A 12,413-nucleotide genomic window follows, 5' to 3' on the forward strand; every position below is an offset into this window, starting at 1 on the left:
AGCATGATAAATCATAAATCTAAAAATCAAAATCAAAATATGCCCAAAGCTATAGGCTGCCATAAAGTAATAAGTATCATATAATCAATGTATCATAATCATGTTCATGTTCAACATAAAAAGAAAAACATAGAAAATGAAGCAGACTGCTGCTCCTATTCTGCCTCTACTAATCCATGGCATCAAAATCAAAATCCTCCTCACTGTCATCCTCCACAGGAAGTGTAGTCTCATCTAATGGAACCCCAACCAGTCCTAGTGCTATGTCATCCTCATCTATCTGGGCCACATCCTCAGGCTCAACATCCCATCGCAAAGCTAGTGTCTGCCTATACTCTGGAGTCTGGCGATCGGCAAGTCGAAGAGCATGATGCACTGTCACTAGCTTCTCCGCTCTTTTAGAGGTAAGTCTATTCCTCTTGATAGAGTGGATATATAAATATGTGGACCAGTTCCTCTCTGCAGTTGAAGAACTAGCAACCTATGAAAGGAGGCAACTGGCAAGTATCTTTAACTCAGGTGTATCTCTCCCATGCCAAGTCCACCATCCAATAGGATCCCTCTGTGCCAAAACAACTCTATCCAACCTTGCTTGTGGCTTACCCAAGTTTGGGCCACGAAGGTTGGTGAAGTCAAAGAACTGTGCATGAAGAGTAGAGGCATCTTGAGCTGAATACATCTTATCAATTGCTTTTGTGAAGCTATCCAAAACCTCAAGATCATCACATGGGAGGCCCCTTCCACCCAACTGTGCATACCATTTGGGATTTAGAGCAAATGTTGCCATATGAAGCGGGGTATTCATTATGTTCCACCTCTGCGTCACAATAGGCCTAATATGCTCCTCATAAAATCCCAATGTAGGATCCTTTGCCGCAAAAATTCTCTTCATCTTACCCAACATGCTGTCAATAGTCTCATAGATCTCTCCTAAACTAGGAGCATCAGTATCAGCATATCTAATGACATCAACAATGGGTGCTGATAGAGAAAATGTATCTGTAAGATCAAAATGCCAAAAAAAAAAAAAATCAGAATTAGAATTTTAAGAATTTTAAGATTATTAGTAGGAAAATCAGCAAGCAAAAGACTAATAGTAAATTTAAAAACCAACAACTTACTTCATTGTGGACCACCAACTCTCATCAAGGATCCTTTGCCTCACCGCTTTTCCTTCAGTGGACTTAGAATGAGACCATCGTCCCCACTCTGGATTCACCACCATCAATTGAAGGGCCTCATACACCTCAATCATCCTCTCCATCAAGATGAAATATGTGCAATACCTATAGCAACAATTAAAAATAAAAAATTTAAATTTAAACATTAATGATTAAAATTTAAAACAAAAAGCATCACATGTAAGTAAACTTATAAATAATTTTTTAAAATAACTTAAAGTTAAAACAAACTAAAAGTAAACTATAATTATAATTGACATACCTCGTCTCGGCTGGTTTGAGGAACTCCTTAGAGAAGGACTTGAATAGAGCAAGTGAAGTGTGGTGGCTGCAAATAAACATTTGCACTTCTCTACCTTCTAGCACCGCTTGCTTCACCCATTCAATCTTCCCTATGTCCTTCAATGCATTGTTCAAGGAATGAACACAACAAAGGGTCCAAAATATGTGCCTATAAGCACCCTCTATCATCAAACCTGCTGATTTGCACACAGGTGCAGAATCTGTGATAACCTGTACAACATTAGAAGGCCCAATCTCCTCTATGGCATCTCGCAAAATGGTGAACTAAAAATCTGCATCCTTCTTCTTTCCTGAGCAATCTATGGCTCTCAAAAAATAAGAGCCAGCAGGGGATGTGACAATGATATTAATGAGTGGCCGATGTCTAACATTGGTCCACCTATCCATCACAATAGAGCAGCCTGTCCTAACTCAAGTGCGTCTCATATCCTCAAATAATAAAGCAACCTTTGAGTACTCTTTATCTAGGATAGTGGTTCGTAGCTTATGCTCACTAGGGGGCACAAATGAGGAATTCATGCTCATAATATCTTTCACCATTTGTTTATAATAAGTGGAATGGGTTGCATTATATGGAATACCATTAGCAACAAATAATCTACCAATGGATGCCTCACACTTCTCCTTTGCCTGTGCATTAAACATACTTTCCACCGAGCCCTTCTCACTACTACTTATCTTTCTCTTCCCCTAAACCCACTAGGGTTGCCACTAGTACCAATGGTGGATGAAATATGCCTAGATGATTGTGAGGGAATGGGTGGTGATGTCACTGTCAAATTTTGCCCCTCCATTTCAACCTCTAAGTGTAATCTTTGACATTCTAATTTTTGTTCATCAGTTAGGTTAGGACAAGCTTTGACTCCTTGGCATGTAACACCTAAAAAATGTGACTTCGCTCTTGTATAGCTGCCCCTAAAATCATCAAGACAAACATGACAATCCCACACCCTAGTCCCTCTCGAATTCTTTTTATCTTTTGGCCTAGGTGTGACATATTGGAGAAGAGGTTTTTTCCTATTGAAAGGACCCTTTGCAAAATTCTTCATAATGTCGAAAGGGCATTTAAACAAATCAGCTTTAGGATTGGGTTTTTGCCTAGTGTCACTACTAACAACATCAACCTCTACATTTTCTTCTTCACTACTACTACTTGTACTCCCACTGCTGCTCATTGTGTTTAAATATGCAATTGAATAGATATATGAGCTGAAACAATGAAAAAATTAAAAAAAATCAGACTTTGCAAGCTACAAATTTATTAAAAAAATGATAGATGAAAGCACAAAGAGTTTTATACTTACTTGGTGGACAAAATAGAAGATCAAACCCTTGGTCAAGCTCTTGGAAGCAAAAGTATTACCTCCTCTACTTGCAAAATGAAAACTTCAACCGACTGCAACATAAAATGAAAATCAAAGAATGGTTAAAACAATTTAAATGTGTTGAGTTATATACATTTTAGGGTTTTTGGAGGAGTGGAGCCCACTAGCCGACCAAAAAAGACACAACAAATGTTTTTTTTAAATGTTTTGAGCTTGCAAAAAAGGGGACAGTCGGTCGTATCCAGTATGGTCGAGGGACGGCTAGACGTCCCCTTTCCATACCGAGGACAACTGGTCGTCCCCCTTTTGTCCCCCCCACGTCCCCTAGAAAAAAAGGGAATTCAGGATGGCTGGGGGATGTCCCATACCCGTCCCCCCATCCCCGGGATGCCCCCGTCCCCGAAACGGGGGGTTTTAGGCCGGGTACGCGTCCTCGAGGAACATAGGTATGAACACATTAGAGACATTGTACAGACATGAGAAGGAGATAGTGCACTTAATAATGCCAAGGGTTAGACTGTACGGCTGCACTGTAGAGGAAGGACGGGATAAGTAGCAAAAATAAATTGTACAAAAGAGAAAGATGTAGCCGTACAGCAAAAAGAAATAGAGGAGCAAAAAAAAAAATGACGACAAATAAAAAATGTTCAAAATGAATAACGCATGATGCCAAAGGGAAGGGAAAGACATAAAAAAGTAGTAAAACATAAGTGGTTTCCAGAAACAGTGTGGGATCGGAAGAAAATCATAAAAATGGTGTGTTCCATGGAGTTTTGTGTGGGTTTCAAAGTGCTAATTTGGTCTTGGCGGCAGGGGCACTGCCTCTTGACCCCACCCTGTATCGCAATAGGGAGCGCACCTGGGGCTCTGCCCCAAGACCTCGCGGGGGCACTGCCCCTCAACCCCACTAGGGGCGATGCCCCCTAGGCCCCTAGTCAGTGCAATTATCAGTCGTGGGAAGTGTGACTAGTTGATGAGACCTGGAGCTGCTGCAAGCATAGAGTGTGTGTACCAGAGGTGGAGAGAACAACAAAGAAAGCCTTTCAAGAGGAGTGATATGCTTTGAGGCACTTGAAGTAGGTGTTGGACGTAGTTGTCTTGGTGGATGCATAGAGAGCTCAGGAGGAGCTAATCATCCAATTGAAGGCAGTACAATGACACTTGGCTCAGGGTACCCAAGAGTTGGAAGCAGAGAAAGCAACACGGGTGGCTATCAAGGTCAGCTTGATTAGGAGATAGTATTGTGTTAGCAAAGGCTATAGATGCAACATGGTTTGGAGGGCTTAGGGTACCCAAGAGTTGGAAGCAGAGAAAGCAACACGGGTGGCTATCAAGGTCAGCTTGATTAGGAGATAGTATTGTGTTAGCAAAGGCTATAGATGCAACATGGTTTGGAGACCAGTTTGGTACAGGCACAGGACGAATGTGAAAGTGGTCTGATAGAAACAAATCTATCTTGTTGTAGTTAGTCAATTAATGTATTCCATTTTGTTAATCTGTCTCAAATGTTTTGTAATTGTTGTCTAGAGATGACTTTTTTCTTTTGGGGGGGATGATGCCGTAGGTAAATATTGAGTAGCCGATGGGTTGATGTTGTCGGTAAATGTTATGTAGTCGACGGGCCTCTTTTAGAAGGTTCTTGTTATGTAGCTGACGGGCCCCTTCGGGAAGGTTCTTCGGAATGGTATATGTACAACTTTGGATCATTGTTATAATCATCATTGTAAGCATTATGTAATTTTTTCGGCATATATGCAAATAATAAAAGGAGTACTACTGTTATATGTTCTTGTTTGCATGCATTAATCGATTTACCCCATACGGTAAACATGTGTCAAGTTTGGGGTGTATTTTGTTTAGTTTTGTTCATTTTTCCACAAAGCTGTCATTTTTTGATTTACAGGACAACAACCTTGATTTGAACAAAAGCATTATACAGCAATCCCTTCACCTTGTGAAAGTCTAGAATCTTATCAAAGAACAAAAATAAGACCAAAAAGTTTATTTGAGGTCTTTAGACTCAGTCTGGTGATTTTTAGGCTTGGCACTGTGGTTTTTGGCCTCAAATAAAGGCAGGGGCTTACTCTATGATTTCAGCAGCCAAAATTCTCATAACTTTGAATATTTTATGCTTAAAAGAGTTCGGTATAAAGTGTTGAAGATGGTAGCTGCGATAGAGATCTTTATCTCTAAAAATTAGGATGTTATTAACGTTATTGTTACCATCAGTTAAAAAGGACACTCATGTTTAAATTATAATATAAAATATAATGACATGTGTCATTCATATGCATTGAGGCATGAATATTCGAAGAGTTATAATTAATTATAGGAGTTATGGGAATCTCAAGAGACCTTCGATTATAATGTGAAGAGTCTCTCCTATTGTTATATATTTGCATCAAGCAAAGGATATTGTACACACTTGAACATTTCATTATCAATAGAGATATATTTGTGTTGTATGGCTAGGTTTTTCCCTTCATTCTCGAAGGGTTTTCCTAGGATAATTCTGGTGTTTTTTGTTTCACTTTTCTCTCTTTTTTATTGATGGTTATCTTAATAGATTTCTGGGATCTAGTTTCAACATGGTATCAGAGCTAGGTTCTGATAACAACTGTAACAGAGAATGCATAAAGCCTCATGCAGGCTCAGACACATGTCTCCATAATATGACTTAGCTTGATGTATGTTTTCATTTGTGATGAAAGGAGTGATTTGGTACAAGTCTTGCATCATGGGTGATAACTCTGTTGGACAGATAAGTTTTATTTTATTTATACAATTTTTGCTATATTGAAGGATTCACATTTTTTTCTTTAGAGTAGAGGAATAGTTTCTTTTATCTATGTTGATTGTTGTCTTCATATCATACTTTGTATATATGTTTTGATATTGGAGCAATTTTTTTAATTATGTGTCATATTTTTTCAAAGAGATCAAAATATTTTCCATGCTAGAGATTGTTTTTGGTCTTTTTGTTATCCTTAATCATGAGCAATAAATTTGACATTTGATGTAATCAGCCAACAACTGTGGTGTTCTTTGTTTGCCGTCCCTTCTTGCTCAGAGCATAGCCACAGAATTTTTGGAATCGCAGTTGGTCGAGAAGTATCTCGATGCTTAGATCTTGTCTCGATGCCACAAAAATCTCATGAAAATCTCATCTAGGCTTTCACAAGAGGTAGTATTGATGTTGATAGCAAAAAAGAGTGCTCAAGAAGTCACTTTGTAGGAACCAACACCTCTATCTCAAATGGAGTCTCCGTTTAAGGCAGACAAATTTCAAGTCAAAAAGAGGATGTTGGAAATACAAGATGTGCACAGGCATCTGGAAATCTAATAGCCTCTCCTCATATTTTTGTTTTCATCCATTATGATATGTTAATTTCAATAACAGTCAATGGTGATGATTTTAGTTTCATTGTTTTCTTAGTATTCACGTGCGTTAGACATTGTCTGTACACTGATTATGACGTAGTTGGGCCCATTCCTGCTCTTTTTTTTTAAATGTGCACTAGGAATGAAGTAGGCAATTTTTTATTTCTTCTCTATGTCAAATGTGACGGTTACCAAATCCTTGGTGTAAGTTTGATATCCGCCTACGCTGCTATACTGGCTTATTCCTCAACATTTGTTTCTCCAGGTAAGAATGTTAGCGTGGCAATTTTTATCACTGTTGTGTAATAGTCAACATGGATTTAGTATCGCCAGGTTAGAGGCGTTATGCAAACATGCCCATGGGTTGTTGGGAACAATTCATAGTCTTTTCGTGTCCTATAGTTCAGTGAGATCAGTTTCGAATCATTACTAAAAGAACACTTTTGTTCTCTATGTGGCAATTTTTGTGCATTGTTATATGTTCAGGATAAAGGTTATGTAAGAGACTTATTATCAAATCTGACAATTTATCTCTAACAGAGAAGTTTCATATGTTTCTCTAGAATTCTGAAAAACTAGTCTTCTGGGAAAAGTGTGTATCAGAAGGTGAAAGGCTATGACTAATAAAATTCTGGAGGTTGTTGATAGCAACTGAATTTTACAGGAATGCTAGACTTCAAAGAGGTGAAGTAAAAGTTTCAACAATTGGGTGGAAAGATATGAAATTCAAATCTGATAAGATAATCAGAGATAAGTTTTTAATATTGGTCATGAATTTTTATATCTAATAGTAGTGTTTCCTTATAATATTTATTTCTATATGATAAATAGAGTTTATAAATCTTTCTTGACTGTAGGATGCAACAAGAATCATAAGATGGGAAAGTTTCTTCAATTAAAGACAAATGTTTGTGTTTAGATATGAAATTCAGAGGGAGTTGTTCTTGCTTGAGAGGAAGTCTTATTAATAATATCCCTTCTTTTCTTATACATGCCTTTAATGCTTGGGGTTTTTTTTTTTGTAGAATTTGAGACTTAAATGGAACTAAGTCTCATCTTTTGCTATGCCTATTTCTTTTTCCTGTGTGAATAAATGAGATTGTAAGATCAGCTATGATAACTCTTTCACTATGCGATAGTGAAGATCATGTTGAGAGAGTCCATAATGTCATCACATTGAGAGAGTCCATGAATAAAGGCTTAGCTGCAAGTCTTGCAAATCTTTTGATGTTGAGTGATTCCATGAATATTAGTAATTGTTATAGGGTTTCACGTTGAGTGATTCCATCAATATGAGTAATTGTTACAGGTTCTCATGTTGAGTGATTCCATGAATATGAGTAATTGTTATAGGGTTTCGTGTTGAGTGATTCCATGAATATGAGGAATTGTTACATGTTTTCATATTCTTACAAGTTTTCATGGATCTTATAGGATATATGGGATGAGATTTTATCATTGACATTTTTGTTGCAATCTTGTGTGATTGTTCAGCTAAATATCTCTCTTTGGCTAAGAGGGAGTGTTGAAGATGGTAGCTATGATAGAGATCTTTATCTCTGGAAATAAAGACATTATTACCATTATTGTTACCATCAATTGAAAAGGATATTCATGTTTAAATTATAATATTAAATGTAATTACGTGTCATTCACATGCATTGAGGCATGAATATTCGAAGAGTTATAATTAATTATAGGAGTTATGGGAATCTCAAGAGACCTTCAGTTATAATGTGAAGAGTCTCTCTTATTGTTATATATTTGCATCAAGCAAAGGATATTGTACACACTTAAACATTTCATTATCAATAAAAATATATTTGTGTTGTGTCCTTGGGTTTTTCCCTTCATTCTTGAAGGGTTTTCCTAGGATAATTCTGATGTTCTTTGTTTCAGTTTTCTCTCTTTTTTATTGATGGTTATCTTAATGGATTTCTGGGCTCTAGTTTCAACATAAAGTGTGCCAAGTTTTATACTTTTTCCACATCTGCAGTGTCATTTTCATCAAACCCTTGGTTAGCAAGATTCTACATGGCAATAGACTAAATGTTTTGAAATCTATAGTGTTATGTGAGTGATCAATACAAGGTGATTGTTTATGCATACTGGAAATGTCTATTTAAAGCTTCCTCGTCAATCTTAGGGGTAGATCCACCCATTTAGTCTATGCTTCTCTAAAAGAGTCCAAGAAAAAAATCGAAAGTTGTGTATGGGTTCCTTAAGGAAGCCTAACATTACAATCCTTGTGATGGTGGGCTATTGGAAGTGAAACTAAAAAATGGTAGCGATGATGTATAGGTATGTAAGGAAACACAAATGAGAGAATACAAACAAGTTCCCCTTCTCAATAGGCCACCCCAATGTTGGATGGAGCCAAGAGATGTTAACAAGCCCCTAGGCTTAATTTGACAAATGTTCTTGGCACCCCATTGTGTGTTCCTTTCCAATCTCTAATATGGTGACTTTTTGGAATGCATTTATATATTTATGTATGTGATGTTATTTATCTTAGATTTCTTATTTATTTTAAAAGTCAAATAGATATTATATGAATTAATTATAGAATACTAGTTGTAAACAAATTATGTTGTGGTGTTGTCTTTAAGCGAAAATTGGGCATAGCCTAATTGTGGACATTAGAGTTGGGGTGACAATTCATATGCCAACAAGGTGGCATAATCACTATAAAGTGTGAATCATGATTTATAGGTTATTTCATGATTTGCATGTTACATCATGTTTTGCAAGATATTAATCTTGATACTGGTGAGGAATTTTCACTCTTACAAGGGCAATGGCTTTATCCCGATAGTATATAAGCTCCAACGGTCACAATGTACCTATGACACATATTATATACCTAATAGTTTTTCAAGCCTTGCATCTAGTCATAGGTTGCAACCCCCAAATTTCATACAAAGAGTCATCTTATATTCTATGTGCCCCAAAACTTGTGTTCTCATGTATAAAATCAAGAATGCTATTTGAAAATATTCCTCAATTTGTACTATCGCTATAGTTCCAACTGAAATATGCTTTTGCCTCTGTATGACAAGAATTCACTCTATAAACTAGAAATATCTACCCTGCAGTTACTCCATCATGAAGATGATTTTGCAGTTATGTCAAAATTTCATGTCTTTGTTATGCTAGTGTAAGGCCTAATATTCATGAAGACTCCTGTAAGGCCTAATATTCATGAAGACTCCATTGCTTGGTGATAACTAGTGTCTAGTTATTTTTGTTATCATTATATAGTTACTGTTGTCACTTAGGTTTGCACCCTTGTCCAAGGCCTATGCATGAGGACAACCTAATGAAACATGGAAATAACCTCCAAGCTGTGGGACTTGAACTGTGAGGTTGAGTCTCCGGAGAAAGCCAGCTTCCTCTTACTATCAAGGTGCACCTAACTACTCTTGGAGAGGAAAAGGGAGAAGGAGAGCATGAAATCAAATCTACCTAGTCTAATCTAAAGAGGTGATGCACCAAAATAGAGTGTTCAGACCAATCCCTGCCCATATATGCACTACTGAACCAGAATGAAACTAAGGATATATACATCCAGACTTGCTTTGATCTAATAACCACATGCAGATCAAAAAACCAAGATGAATGACACAAGGAAAGAGGTTCACTTATATATTATTCACAGGCTAGTAGAGATACAGTCATGCAGATTACAGATTTTCACAAAACAATGGCGAAGGCAAAGAGTTCTTGCACTTTCATACCAATGGCTGAAGGAGATAAGTGGAGAATCATACAGTTCAGAGGCATAGGGGAATTTACACTAGAATTGTAGAGCAATAGCAGAGAAAAGTCAGAGAAATGTCGACCCTAACAAAATTTACAAAAGTTGCCTTTATAGTTCAGGCATAACTGAGATCTCTTCTAGCTGAAGTAACCTCACAGCTACCTGCCATTAAGTTCTGCAAAGGACAATCAAGGGGAAATTTGATCTGGATGCGGATCCAGACACAATGATTTGGAATAGGGCCCTTAGAAGACCGAAACGGCATCATAACTGCACTCTGACCTAGTAGATGGATCAAAAGATGGGTGGTGGAGTGTTCTTCTCGTTCTGCATTCATTTCATGGTAGTTGGAATCGATCATGAAGATCAAATCGCGCAACAAAACTGATTACCCTCATTTTTTGTTTTATGAACCAGCAGAGTCAGCGAGTCAACCTGTTCTGTAAGCAAGATGGACCACGTGGACCAACAGCCTCTTTTTATTTTGCCACTTCACAAAAGTCCTACATAGTTGACCATCTCTTATCACTAACCGCGCCAACTCCTCCAACTCCAGCTGCGACAGTTACACTAACTGCCAGCTGTTAACTGTCAACCTTAGCCGAGCCAGCAAGACACGTGTCATCAAGGCGCTATGTCGCTATGGTTAAAATTCTCACAGTTCTCCATAGCGAGATAGCGCCTGCCGTAGATCTGCCTTAATTTGACGATCGTGAAGACTCGTCACATTTCGCACTTTGCTTTTCAACTTTTGGGCCCACAAAATGCTGTCAGCACACCTGGCATCATCCTTGAGGTTCACGAGATAAAATAGGCCCACCTGAAATGTGTCACTGAGGTGCTATGTCGCTATGGTATACAGTGTGCAACTTTCGATGGCGAGATAGCGCTAACCATCGATCTTCCTAAAATCTGACGATCATGAAGACTCATCATAATATTGTGCTTGTTCTTACCCAGGCCCATCATACTTGGCGCCATCACGGCAACTACACCACACTCGAATGACACTTGGCAATCCTTGGCACACACACCTTGGCGAGACCTGGCCCCCTGATCCATGTGGCGAAAGGGCGCTATGTTGCTATGGTTAAAATCCTCGCAGTTCTCCATAGCGAGATAGCGCCTGCCGTAGATCTGCCTTAGATCTACGGTGCTCCACAAAATTGTACAACTGCATCTTGAATTGGCCAAATGGACCAATGAGAAAATGCCACCGTATTTTGATCCATCTGACTACTGCCATGGAAGATGAGATGTACTATCACTTTGAAGAAGGGCGAGCCCATTACGTCATCTATGCCACGCATCGCCAAGGCGTTATGTCACTATGGGTATCTATCTTGCAACTCTTAATAGCGACATGACGCCAACCATGGATCAAAATCACATCTACGACGCTCAAACTCTTTGCGGGACTGCATACCTGGTTAATTGGATGGGCCAATCAGATTTGCCTACGTACTCTGACCTGTCTGATAGCTACCATGGAAGACAAGCCACCTGTTTTATCCAGCAACCCACAAGACAAAAACGGACCCACATGCCATACATCATCGAGGCGCTATGTCACTAACGACGAGAAGCTCGAATTTTTTGATAGCGCCATAGCGCCCACTGTGAAACTGGCAAAACTCGGCATCGGAGAAACAATCGAGAAAAAGGGGACCCACCGGACACATGGCAGAAGGGCGCTATGTCGCTAACGTATTCATCGTGCAATTTCTCATGGCGAGATAGCGCCAACCGTTGTTCTACCTTAGATCTACGATGGAAGACTTGTGGGCCACAGAACGTATTATAAGGTTTGATTGGGTATTAAAATAATATTAACTCTGCACACTAGCTTTTGGCGGGTAAACATTTAAAATTTGAATCCTGGCGGGGCGTAAAGAATGATAACAGTTACCAGTATTCATTTACTCACATCCCATATTTCAAATTGGACTCCTTATATCAATATCCCTCACATCTCCAAATGTTTGTGGTTTGTAAATAGTCGCCAAGTACAAAAAATTCAATTCAATGTGGAGATAAAACGTTTTAGAAATATCGCAAGAAAAAATGAGTAAAATGTTTACAAGAATTGAAAATTCTAGACCAAATAAGACAAATCCAGTTTGATCTAGTTGATATGGGTGCATATGCATATTATGCAATTATTATAGATCCAAAAAAATGTATCGCTTCCTCATTCATTTATTCTAGCAATTCTAAGACTACTTACTATGCAATTACATGCCCTTTGTCCCAGGCTTGACAAACTCACTTGTGCAATTTCTCAAATTTATTCGAAAAAACTAGACATACTAAGTTTATTTTAAGAGTTTTTTATAAAGTCCATGGACAAAAATAAAATAAAATGAATGCACAACAATACAAGGGTAAGCAATAAGAACCTGATTTTTGTTGTTGCTATTGCTAGGCCAACACAACTAAATGCTAAGAACAAGGAATCATCTA

Source organism: Cupressus sempervirens, chromosome 9 (assembly GCF_028749045.1).
Source record: "Cupressus sempervirens isolate cs-2001-9-10 chromosome 9, ASM2874904v1, whole genome shotgun sequence".
Lineage (NCBI taxonomy): Eukaryota > Viridiplantae > Streptophyta > Pinopsida > Cupressales > Cupressaceae > Cupressus > Cupressus sempervirens.